General features: G+C 37.7%; 1 protein-coding gene and 1 pseudogene across 5 annotated transcripts in view; both read left to right on the top strand.

The window, feature by feature from the left end:
* The window catches only part of SSBP2 (single stranded DNA binding protein 2), a 309,669-nt gene that overhangs the window by 19,446 nt on the left and 276,378 nt on the right, over positions 1-13,845 (top strand). The gene's annotated exons all lie outside the window — the stretch shown is intronic.
* Positions 10,289-11,188, top strand: LOC102973007 (annotated as a pseudogene).

Below are 13,845 nucleotides of genomic sequence, written 5' to 3'. Positions count from 1 at the left end.
CACCCTTGCTTGGCATAAGTAAAGATACTTTTCCATAGGATATTGCCAAAGATTCATTTGGCTTTGCAATCACCTGGACTGTTGTGATTACTTCTTTAAGGCAAGAATTCTACTCTATGAAAATATCAATCATTACTTTTTAAATCTGGTCATCTAAAAAAGATAAAGGGTTAATGTATAATTTCTTGATAAACTATTAACATACTTGAATGACCTAAGGAAAATAAGATATTAAAGTAACGACTTCATCATCATCTTGCAGTCCGAATGAGGTAGATGTTACACTGTTTTATCCACAAAGAATCTGAGGATTAAGCAGTTAGAAACTTAAGGTCATACATTTCAGTATTTATAGAATATATGTGAACACTTTTTCCATCAAACATTTGTTTTTTAATGGATATAGAATTTCAGTGTTACTAGATGAAAAAATTCTGGAGATGTTTCACAACCATGTGAATATACTCAATACTACTTACTGTATACTTAAAGATGGTTAAGATGGTAAATTTTATGTTATGTATTTTTTTTACCACATGCAAAAATACTATTTAGAAGCGATTTCATTTTTGTTTATTAAATACATTTTCAGTGAAGAATAACATGATGTAAAATGTTCACTATTTTAGTTTGTCATCCAAAGTGAAACTACTGAAATTATTGCTTAACAGTAGCCTGAGTTTCTACTAGTTTTGGCCTGAGCTATAAAAAATCTAGTTTTTTTTTCTTTACTATCAGAAGATTGTTTTTCTTTAAAAAATCTAGTCAATGATAGAAAGTTAAAAGATAAGATATAAATGAGAATTATGGTAGCACGGAATAAGTGTATTTCAGTTTGTCACTCTGAATGAGAAGTACACTTTTCAATAGAGATAAAATTCAAATAAGCTTGCGCACTTTTAGAATTACATGTTTTTGACTATGTGAAATGTCTTTTTTTCTTTTTAAGTTTATTTATTTTGAGAGAGAGAGAATGCACGCATATATGGGAGAGGGGCAGAGAGGGAGAGAGAGAATCTTCAGAAGGCTCCTAGCTGTCAGTGCAGGGTGGGAAGGCTTGATCCCACAAACCCCTGAGATCAAGACCTGAGCCAAAACCAAGAGTTGGTTGCTTAACCCACTAAGCCACCCAGAAACCTCTGTAAAATGTCTTAAAATACAATTATTTGGGGTGCCTGGGTGGCTCAGTCATTTAAGTAACCAACTCTTGATTTAAGCTCAGGTCATGATCTTACTTTTGTGAGATCCAGCCTGAGTTGGGCTCTGCACTGAGTGTGGAGCCTGTTTGAGATTTTCTCTCTCCCTCCCCCTCTGCTCCTCCCCCATGCACTGGTGTGCTCTCTCTCCCTCTCTTTCAAAAATATACAATTATTCTGTGGCTGTTTTTCAATAGTGAGAGTAAGGCATTTGTTTTCAAATACACTGAAAAGTGTGTACTTGATAGGAGTTGTATAGTTTGGTGATGCCAAGTTAATTTTGATGCCTTTTCATGTGACAGAACAGAAATACAACATCTCACTCAACTAAAAAACAACCAACCCATAGAAAAAGCCAGTCTTTTTTTCTTTTTTCTTTTTTTTTTTGGTGTCTCTCTCGTGACTATCAACATTTATTTTATGTACCTATATTTTCTAAAACTATTACCCTTTTAAAAAAATCTTTTAAAAAGAAAGATTGATAATATTGAGCCAATCATTCATTTAGAATTTGATATTTTAAATTATAACATTTGGTGCATTTATCTCTGTAACTGTGCATTTATTTATTTTTGTCATAATTATAGAGGTCCAAGTTAATAATATTCCTCAGTTCGTGGCACAGTATCATCTTTGATCCATCTCAGGCCTTTCTGCTATTTAATTCACATTCATTCACTCATTCATTTGTTCTTATCTACTTTCATGCCCCATTTCTACAACTCCAGCCCCATAGGTCTATCCAACTTGCCATATATATATATATATATATATATATATATATATATATATATATATACACACACACACACACACACACGTTTATATGCATGTACACACACACACACAGTCTCTATAACTACTGCATTGGAGATTTGTTATTTTGCATTGTCTAACTGCTTGAGAATGTCTATCTTTGAGGTATTTCTTTTTCCTTTTTTTTTTAAAGAATTATTTATTGTCAGATTGGTTTCCATACAACACCCAGTGCTCATCCCAACAGGTGCCCTCCTCAATGCCCATCACCTACTTTCTCCTCTTAAAAAGAGAGAATCTAATGTATCTGAAGCTAGGATAGTTCAGATGAAATATTTAAGGACAAATACAACCAAAAAAAAAAATACAACCTAACTCAGTGATTTATAGGAAGTAAATAAGTTTAATGTGTTGAAAGCATTGAGAAATCTAAGAGTATATTATTTACTCTTTTATTAACTCACTGACTTTTTGTAACTCACTAAGTAATTAAAAGATAAATAACATTTTCCATTAAAAACCAAATTTGGTTATTCTTTGCAATTGGTTATAACATTGCATGGGACCTCATAGGATTCAGTAAATGTATGGTTTCTGTTTAATGCCACACCTACCAATTTCCTTTCTTTTCTTTCTTCCTTCCTTCCTTCCTTCCTTCCTTCCTTCCTTCCTTTCAGATTTTATTAAGTGATCTCTATACCCAATGTGGGGTTCAAACTCACAACCCCAAGATCAAGAGTTGCATATTCTGCCAACTGAGCCAGCCAGGTACCCCCACATCTACCAGTTTATAAATTGCCTTGACCTTTTGCAAAACTTAATTCATGCTTGGGGGCCTTAATTGTTCAATATGATTTGGACATCAATCAAGCAAAAAGAATTTATTTCATAAGCAATAAAATATGTAGTTTCCAGTTGATAGTCTGCTTGGTGACAACCCTCCCCTTTCAACATTATCACTTTTTTTCTTTTTTTCTAATCTTTTATTTATTTTTGAGAGAGAGGGAGAGAGAGAGCAGGTACATGTGAGCAGGGGAGGGGCAGAAAGAGAGGGGAACAGAGGATCTGAAGCAGGCTCTGCACTGACAGCAACAAGCCCAATTTAGGACTTGAACTTACGAACCGTGAGATCATGACCTGAGATGAGATCATGACCTGAGCTGAAATCTGACACTCAACTGACTGAGCCACCTAGATGCCCCCAACACTATCACTTTTGATCCACACTACTATTGTGTGTGGTAAGCATGTCAGATTTATCTCTATTTTAATAAAGGAGAAGTTGAGACTGAAGACTTCAAATGACTTGCACAAAGTTACTTTGCTGTGAAGTCATTGTCAGGACTAGGACTGAAATCTTCTGATTTCTAGGCCAATGTTCTTAATTCTGTAGCTGTGTTTCCATACACTTTTCCTGAAAGAACTGAAGGAGGTGACATAGTATGAAATCAGGCCATCTTAAAGTGGCTCCATTACTAATGTTTCTATTTAATGTGGCATAAGAAATGGTTTTTTAATGTTTATTTATTTTGAGAGAGAGAATGAGAGGGAGAGAGAGGGCACATGTGCAAATGGGGAAGGGCAGAGAAAGGGAGAGAGAGAATCCCAAGCAGGTCCCTGCTATCAGCACAGAGCCTGACATGGGGCTCAAGCTCATGAACTGTGAGATCGTGAACTCCTGAAATGAAGAGTCGGACGTTTGACTGAGCCACCCAGGTGTCCCAAGAAATGTTTTATTAAAAAAGAAAAGTGCTATTCCTTTTGACAAAACTTTGAAAATCATTGCTGTGTATCATTGTTGCTGCTGCTTTTGTTTTGGGATGGAAGCTCTAAGTCTAATTAATCAATGTTAACTCTACAAAATAATAAAAAAAAGTCTGTGATTCCTGATATACTTGGTGCATTTAAATCATCTATCTTGTCGTGTCACACTCCTCATTACATTTAGATTAAACTCAAACTTTTTATTGTGGCCTGTAGGACCATGAATGATCTGATCCTTGCCTAAGTCTCTCTCCTATAAGACAGAGTGAAATTAATTAATAATTAGTAGACTTCAAACTCCAAGAATGCAGAGACTATGTTTATCTCATTTACCCTTGAGTCCTTAGTCACTTTGCACATAGTTGGTCCTTGGTAAGTATGTATGTATGTATTTATTTATTATTTTTAAAGTTTATTTATTTTGAGAGAGATAGAGCATGAGTGGGGAAGGGCCAGAGAGAGAGGGAGACAGAGAATCCCAAGCAGGCTCTTCACACTTGGCACACAGAGCTTGACATAGGACTAGAACTCATGAAACCTTGGGACGATGACCTGAGCAGAAATCAGGAGTCGGATGCTTAACTGACTGAGCCACCTAGATGCCCCTCTGTTTATTTTTACATGTCTTGTTATCCCAGCATAATTAGTATAGTTTTTCTCCTCAGCTTTATGGAGATATAATTGACATATAATATTGTGAAAGTTTAAAGTGTACAACATGCTGATTTTATATACTCATATACTGCAAAATGATTACCACCATAGTGTTAGCTAATACCTGTATCACTTCATATAATTACCATTTTGTGAGAACATTTAAGATCTCTCTAGTAACTTTCAAGTGTGTAATACAGTATTATTAACTATAATTACTGTGTTGTACATCAAGTTTCTATAACTTATTCATTTTTTTAAATTTAAATGAAGTTAGTTAACATACAGTATAGTATTGGTATCAGTAGAACCCAGTGATTCATAACTTCCATATAACACCCAGTGCTCATCTCAACAAGTGCACTCCTTAATGCCCATCACCCATTTAACCCATACCCCTACCCACCTCCCTCCCAGCAACCCTTAGTTTATTCTCTGTGTTTAATAGTCTTTTATGGTTTGCCTCCCTCTCTTGTTTTTATCTTTTTTTCCCTTCGCTTCACTTATGTTCATCTGTTGTGTTTCTTAAATTCCACCTATGAGTGAAATCATGTATTTATCTTTCTCTGATTTCACTTAGTATAATACACTGTACTTCCATCCATGTTGTTGCAAATAGCAAGATTTCATTCTTTTTGATTGCCAAGTAATATTCCATTGCCAAGTAACATTCCATATATGTATATATGTCTATACACACACACAATGCAATATATATATACGTATACATATACACGTATGTACATATATACGTATGTACATATATACATATGTACATATATACATACATATATATATACAACGGAATATATATATATATATATATATATATATGTATATATACACACCACATCTTCTTTAACCATTGATCTGTTGATGGACATTTGGGCTCTTTCCATAATTTGGCTATTGTTGATAGCACTGCTATAACATGTGCCGCTTTAAATCAGCATTTTTGTATCCTTTGGATAAATACCTAGTAGTGCAATTTCTGGATCGTGGAGTAGTTCTATTTTTAATTTTTTGAGGGACCGGCATACTGTTTTCCAAAGTGGCTGTACCAGTCTTCATTCCCACCAACAGTGCAAAAGTGTTCTCCATTCTCTGCATTCTTACCAACATCTCTTGTGTCCTGAGTTGTTCATTTTAGCCCTTTTAACAGGTATAAGGTGCTATCTCATTGTGATTTTGATTTGTATTTCTCTGATGATGAGTGTTGAGCATCTTTTCATGTGTCTCTTAGCCATTTGGATGTCTTCTTTGGAAAAGTGTCTATTCATGTCTTCTGCCCATTTCTTCACTGGATTATTTATTTTTTGGGTGTTGAGTTTGAGAAGTTCTTCATAGATTTTGGATCCCAACCCTTTTTCTGATATGCCATTTGCAAATATCTTCTCCCATTCCATCAGTTGCCTTTTAGTTTTACTGATTGTTTCCTTCGCTGTGCAGAAGCTTTTTATTTTGATGAGGTCCCAGTAGTTCATTTTTGCTTTTGTTTCCCTTGCCTCTGGAGATATGTCTAGTAAGAAGTTGCTGTGGCTGAGGTCAAAGAGATTGCTGTCTGTTTTCTCCTGTGGGATTTAGATGATTTCTTGTCTGACATTTAGGTCTTTCATCCGTTTTGAATTTATTTCTGTGTATGGTGGTAAGAAAGTGTTCAGTTTCATTCTTCTGCATGTTGCTGTCCAGTTCTCCCAGCATCATTTGCTGAAGAGACCGTCTTTTTTCTATTGGATATTCTTTCCTGCTTTGTGGAAGATTAGTTTGGTATATAGGTTCTGGGTCCATTTCTGGGTTCTGTATTCTGTTCCATTGATCTATGTGTCTGTTTTTGTACCAGTACCATGCTGTTTTGATGATTATAGCTTTGTAATACAACTTGAAGTCCAGAATTGTGATGCCTCCAGCTTGGTTTTCTTTTCAACATTACTTTGGATATTTGAGGTCTTTTGTGGTTCCATATAAGTTATAGATGGTTTATTCTGGCTCTGTGAAGAATGCTGGTGCTATTTTGATTGGGATTGCATCGAATGTACAGATTACTTCGGGTAGTATAGACATTTTAACAATATTTAATTTTCTAGTTCATGAGCGTGGAATGTTTCTCCATTTTCTTTGTGTTTTCTGTAGTTTCTTAAAATTTTTTTTAATGTTTATTTATTTTTGAGAGAGAGAGAGAGACAGACAGACACAGTGTGAGTGGGGAGGGGCAGAGAGAGAGAGGGAGACACAGAATCTGAAGCAGGCTCCAGGCTCTGAGCTGTCAGCACAGAGCCCAAGATGGGGCTCAAACTCACGAACCATGAAATCATGACTTGAGCCGAAGTCAGATGCTTAACCGATTGAGCCATCCAGGTGCCCCTCTTCAATTTCTTTTATAAGCTTTCTATAGTTTTCAGTTTTCAGATCTTTTACCTCTTTGGTTAGGTTTATTACTAGTTATCTTAGGGTTTTTGGTGCAGTTGTAAATAGGATCAGTTCCTTGATTTCTCTTTCTGCTGCTTAATTATTGGTATATAGAAATGCAACCAATTTCTGTATGTTGATTTTATATCCTATGAATTTACTCAATTCATGTATTAGTTTTAGCAGATTTTTGGTGGAGTCTTTTGGGACTTACGCGTCATCAAGTATTGTGTCATCTGCAAAGAGTGAAAGTTTGACTTCTTCCTTGCCAAATTATATGTCTTTTATTTCTTTTTGTTATCTGATTGCTGAGGCTAGGACTTCCAGTACTATTTTGAACAACAGTGTTTAGAGTGGACATCCCTGTCGTGTTCCTGACCTTAAGGCCAAAGCTCTCATTTTTCCCCATTGAGGATGATATAAGCTATGGGTCTTTCCTACCTGGACTTTATGATGTTGATATATGTTCCTTCTGTTCCCACTATCTTGAGGGTTTTTATCAAGAAAGGATGCCGTACTTTGTCAAATGCTTTTTCTGCATCTGTTGAGAGGATTATATGGTTCTTATCCTTTCTTTTATTAATGCGATGTATCACGTTGATTGGTTTTTGGATATTGAACCAACTCTGCAGCCCAGGAATAAATCCCACTTGGTCCTGGTGAATAATTCTTTTAACGTACTATGGGATTCAATTTGCTAGTATCTTGTTGAGAAATTTTGCATCCAGTTTCATCAGTGATATTGGCCTGTAATTCTCCTTTTTAGTGGGGTCTTTGGTTTTGGAATCAAGGTGATGCTGACTTCATAGAATGAGCTTAGAAGCTTTCCTTCCATTTCTAATTTTGCAACAGTTTGAGAAGAATAGGTATTAACTCTTCTTTAAATCAATGGTAGAATGCCTCTGGGAAGCCATCTGGTCCAGGACTCTTATCTGTTTGGAGATTTTTGATAACTGATTCAATTTCTTTGCTGGTTATAGGTCTGTTCAAAATTTCTATTTCTTCCTGTTTCAGTTTTGGTAGTGTGTGAGTTTCTAGGAATTTGTCCATTTATTCCAGATTGCCCAGTTTGTTGGCATATAATTTTTCATAGTATTGTTTTATGATTGTATTTCTGTGGTGTTGGTTGTGCTATCTCTCTTCTTCATTCATGACTATCTATTTGGGTCCTTTCTCTTTTCTTTTTGAGAAGTCTGGCTAGGGGGTTATCAATTTTGATTATTCTTTTGAAGAACCAGCATTTAGTTTCATTGATCTGTTCTACTGTTTTTGTTGTTGTTTCCATGTCATTTATTTCTGCTCTAATCTTTGTTTTATTCTCTTCTGCTGGTGTTAGCTTTACTTGCTGTTCTTTTTCTAGTTCCTTTAGGTGTAAGGTTAGGTTTTGTATTTGGGACCTTTCTTGCTTCTTGAGATGGGCCTCAGTTGCAATGCATTTTCCTCTTAGGACTGCCTTTGCTGTATCCCAAAGGGTTTGGACTGTTGTGTTTTCATTTTCATTTGCTTCCATGTTTTGTTTTGTTTTAATTTCTTCTTTAATTTCTTGGTTAACCCATTCATTCTTTAGTAGGATGTTCTTTAACCTCCATGTATTTGAGGGCTCTCCAAATTTTTTCTTGTGATTGATTTTAAGTTTCATAGCATTGTGATCTGAAAATATGCATGGTAGGATCTGTCTTTTTGTACTTGTTGAAGGCTAATTTGTCACCCAGTATGTGATCTGTTCTGGAGACTGTTCCATGTGCACTCGAAAAGAATGTATATTCTGCTTTAGGATGAAATGTTCTGAATGTATCTTTTAAGTCCACTTGATTCAGTGTGTCTTTCAAAGCCATTGTTTCCTTGTGGAAATTCTGCTTAGATGATCTGTTGTTGTAAGTGGGGTATTAATGTCCCCTACTGTTATGGCATTACTATCAGTGAGTTAGTTTCTTTTTCTTTCTTTCTTTCTTTTTCTTTCTTTCTTTCTTTCTTTCTTTCTTTCTTTCTTTTTTAATGTTTATTTTTGAGAAAGAGAGAGACAGAGACAGAGAGAGACAGAGGGTGAGCAGGGGAGGGCAGGGATAGGGAGACAGAGAATCCCAAGTAGGCTGCAGGCTCTGAGCTATCTGCACAGAGCCCAACATGGGGCTCAAGCTCACAAACCATGAGATCATGACCTAACCTGAAGTTGCACACTTAACCAACTGAGCTACCCAGCTGCCCCTCAATGAGTTTCTTTATGTTTGTTTTTAATTCTTTTACATATTTGGGTGTTTCCAATTTGGAGGCATAAATATTTACAATTGTTAGCTCTTCTTGATGGATAGACCCCTTAATTATGATGTATGCCCTTCTTCCTCTCTTATTAGAGTCTGTTTTAAAATCTAGTCTGTATGATATGAGTATGGCTATTTCAGCTTTCTTTTGACATCCATTAGCATGATAGATCGTTCTCCCTCCCCTCATTTTCAACCTGCAGGTGTCTTTAGATATAAAATGAGGCTCTTGTAGGCAGCATATAGATGAATTTTGTGGGTTTTGTTTGTTTTTTTTTTTCTTTTTAAATTTTATTTTTTTAGTTTACATCCAAATTAGTTAGCATATAGTGCAACAATGATTTCAGGAGTAGATTTCTTAATGCCCCTTACCCATTTAGCCCATACCCCCTCCCATAACCCCTCCAGTAACCCTCTGTTTGTTCTCCATATTTAAGAATCTCTTATGTTTTGTCCCCTTCCCTGTTTTTATGTTATTTTTGCTCCCCTTCCCTTATGATCATCTGTTCTGTGTCTTAAAGTCCTCATATGAGTGAAGTCATATGATATTTGTCTTTCTCTAATTTCACATAGCGTAATACCCTCCAGTTCCATCCATGTAGTTGCAAATGGCAAGATGTCATTCCTTTTGATTGCCGAGTAATACTCCATTGTGTGTGTGTGTGTGTGTGTGTGTGTGTACACACCACATCTTTATCCATGATGAATTTTGTTTTTTAATCCATTCTGATACCCTGTGTCTTTTGATTAGAGCATTTGGTCCATTTACATTCAGAAATATTGTTGAAAGATGAGCCCCTGCTTCAACTGAAAGTGGCCATTGACCTTTCAAGCTTTTGAGAAGTGATGCAGTAGAATAGTATTTCAAAGAAAAATGGTTATCGAAATTTGGGATCTGTTTTTCCCTCCCTGTGGCGCTAGCCCTGCGGGGGAAATCGCCAAGAGGAGAGCTCTTGGGACTGCAGGCACCGAGGTTGGCTGTCCAGCACCACCCGAGTACATAGGTAAGGGCACCACTTCAGCAGTCAGAGCAGGCAAACTGTGCGTGACCGCGCCTGCGGGGGACTTTGCCATCCGTCCACCCTTGATCTGGGGAGGAAAAACCAGAAGCTCCGCATCCCCTCCCCCTCCACCAATTCGGATACCCTCCAGAGACTCGTTTTGGGGTTCTCACTGACTTCCAAGAAGGACGCGTGCCCCTCTCTGGTCCCGGCATGGGCAGCTACTTGTTTTTGCTGCGCTGACCCCTTTCCCATGACCCTACGGTGCCTCGAGTCCTCCGGGAATGGAGTGGAAGGGACGCAGAGCCAGTGTGGGACCTCAGGGTCCGCGGAAGAGCCGTCCCCGGAGGCGGCACGTCTGGCGAAGGCTCTATAGGAACTCAGTCAAACAGGTTGGTACTGGGGAAGTATGACTGTTAATGAAGCCAAGGAGAAATTTAAAAAGGCACCAGAAAGAACTTTCTTGATTAGAGATAGCTCTCATTCAGACCACCTACTAAAAATATCTGTTAAAAGATCAGCTGGACCAACTAATCTGCGAATCGAATACCAAGATGGGAAATTCAGGTTGGACTGTATATCATATGTCTCAAGTCCAAGTTTAAACAGTTTGACACTGTGGTTAATCTGATCGACTACTATGTTCAGATGTGCAAGGATAAGCGGACAGGCCCAGAAGCGCCCTCGAACGACACGTTCACTGTTATCTGACCAAACTGCTCTACACATCAGCCCTGCCTCTGCAGCATCTCTGTAGACTCTCCCTTATGGAGATGCACCAGTATCATCTGGGGACTGCCTTTACCAACAAGACTAAAAGATTACTTGGAAGAATATAAATTCCAGGTATAAGTGTTTCTCTTTTTCTAAACATGCCTCCTATAAAGTATCTCCGAATGCAGCTATGTTAAAAAAATAAATAAAATAAAAAATAAAAGAACCAAAACTTGAGTCACTACTCTGGACAACTATGCGGAATTCTAAAAACAGCTGAAGTCCATCTAATTTAAATGTGTGAGGAGGTAGCTAGGTATTTAAAGTTTCCCCAAATGTTTTCACCTGAGTGATGCTTCCCTTCCTAAGGCTGACCAAGACCAGCAGATCCTTTTAAGTTGAAAGCAAAATGCCGCGAGTGGAGGCTGAAGGAACATTTTATCAGAATGCCTTGCCTTCCCCAGGTTTCTGTTTGTTAGGTGGAAGGCCCAGGCCCTGGTAGTAGAGAGAGAACTCCACGCAGGACCACTGAAGAAGTAGAAGCAACAAACTGATGCAGGCTTAGCTTTAATTTCACATGCCTGGTGATCAGAGTCTACTTGAGGACATTTTCTGTTTTTGCGTTCTGGATGTACCTAGGTGTTTCATTAAACAGATACTGCTTGTGAGTATTTATCCTTCTTTTTATGCAATTAACCAAATCAGTCAAAAAAGTGACCACGAAATCCTGAATTTGACTTTTTACTACATATATGAACTCTCTCATGTGAATGAGTACCATAGTAATCCATTTTAAGGGAGCCTTATTTCAGAAATATTTCAAACTGGTGCAAATGGAAAAGACTTTGTTTTTTCCTTTAAGGCTAAAGACAAGAAGGTTGTGCTCTACAGATGCAACTCAATCCCTGTTAATAAAACCATGTAGATACAGGCATTTTATCCTTTGAAGTAGCTGTATCCCAACCTGTTGCCATTGACTTTTGGGAAATGGCTTTAGAAATTTCCAAGTTGTCCTTGAATTGTGTGACCATGTAGAATACTTCGACTTAATTTTCTTCCAGAGATAGGGGGATACCTGCCTGTGTTTCAAAGTGTTTATTTACTGCTGTTACTATTTGATTAGAATGTATTAAATAAATATACTTGGCTTAAAAAAAAAAAAGAAATATTGTTGAAAGATGAATTTACCATTCTTACCTGTAGAGCTGTTGTTTCTGGTAATGTTCTCTAATTCTTTGTAGTTTTTGTTGCTTTGCTCTTCTTTTTATTTTTCTCCACTCACAGAGTCCCCCTTAAAATTTCTTGCAGGGCTGGATTAATGGTCATGGACTCCTTTAGCTTTTGTTTGTCTGGGAAACTCCATCTATTCTGAATGACAGGCTTGTTGGATAAAGAATTCTTGACTGCATATTTTTTCCCATTCAGCACATTGAATATTTTCTACCACTTCCTTCTGGCCTGCCAAGTTTCAGTGGATGGGTCTACTGCTAACCTTATGTGTCTATTCTTGTAGGTTAAGGGCCTTTTGTCCCTGGCTGTTTTCTGAATTCTTTCTTTGTATTTTGCAGGTTTCGTTATGATATGTCATGGTGCTGACTTGTTTTTGTTGATTTTGAGGGGAGTTCTCTGTGCCTCTGGGACTTGGATGTCTGTTTCCTTCCCCAGATTAGGGAAGTTGTCAGCTATAATTTGTTCAAATAAACTTTCTGTCCCTTTTTCCCACTCTTCTGGGACTTCTATGATATGGATATTGTTTTGTTTATGGAATCACTAAGTTCTCTAAGTCTCCCCCTTGTGATCTAATAATTTCGTCCCCCTCTTCTTTTCAGCTTCATTATTTTCCATAATGTTATCTTCTGTATCACTTTTCTTTCCTCTGCTTCTTCAACCCTTGTTGTGACTATATCCAGTCAGTATTGCCTCTCAGTTGTAGCATTTTTTTATTTCAGCCTGACTAGTTTTTAGGTCTTTGATCTCTGTAGCAAGGGTTGTCTGATGTCTTCTGTGCTTTTTTCAAGCCCAGCTATTAGTCATATTACTGTTGTTCTAAATTCTTGTTCAAATATTTTGCTTATATCTGTGTTGAGCAGGTCCCTGGCTGTGATTTCTTCTTGACCTTTCTTTTGGATTGAATTCCTCTGTCTGGTCCTTTTGGTTAAGTTTCTGTCTTTTACATGTTTTAAAAGCTCGTTATGTTCCCTGCACCTGAGTGTACTTCTGAGAGTCATACACTGTCCGGGGCCTGGCCCTTCAGGAAGTGTTTCTGGTATATGCTGTGTGCACTCTGCTGTTGTGTTTTCACTGCTCTTTCCCACCAGTCAGTCTACTGCAGAGCTCATCCTTGATTGCAGGGGGGACTGTTTGGACCTTTAACTAGGTGTGCTTTGATTCGTTTTTTTGAAGTAAGCCTGGAAAAAGGGGGGAAAGAACCCAAAAAAAGAGAACAGGGAAGGGAACAACAATAAGAAAAACCAAACAGAGAATCAAGAACTTACGGTTTTTCCAAAGAAAAGGGGAAAAAAGAAAGAGAAAGAAAAGAATAAAAAGGCCTGGTCCAAAGAGAGAGAGAGAGAGAGAGAGAGAGAGAAAAGGAAATGAAAAAAACAAATAAGAAACTATGAGCCTGATTCCAAAAGAAAAAAGTAAGAAGAAAGAAAAAATAGGAAAAAAAAAAAGAATTAACCCTTGTCCTATTTTCACCAGAACTACAGGTATCATTTTGAAGCACTCGATTTTCAGTTCACTTGGTGCATGGGGGGGTGCTGGCTGTGCTAGTCCTCTAGAGGAGACATCTGCTGTGTTGGCTCAGAGTAAGTCTTGTCCCAGTAAATAAGCAGTTGCCAGGCACATGGTGGGGGAGGGTGGGGTGATGGGGGAGGTGGGGGTGTGTGGTTTGGTGTATGCAGGTCCCACCTCCATTGGGGGCCATTGTGTTGCTCTCTGAAGTTATACTGTATTTGTCTTGGGGGAAAATGGTGCCACCCCAATCTCTCATCCCTGGACACGTGATCTCACAGCTCTCACTGTTCTAGCAGCCATCACAGAATGGCAAAGACAGTCAGCTTGCCCAGTGCCACAACTCTCCTGCTTTTTTCT

This window comes from Panthera tigris, chromosome A1 (assembly GCF_018350195.1).
Source record: "Panthera tigris isolate Pti1 chromosome A1, P.tigris_Pti1_mat1.1, whole genome shotgun sequence".
Lineage (NCBI taxonomy): Eukaryota > Metazoa > Chordata > Mammalia > Carnivora > Felidae > Panthera > Panthera tigris.
Note: the sequence above shows the minus strand (reverse complement) of the source record. Positions and strands in the feature narration are given on the sequence as shown.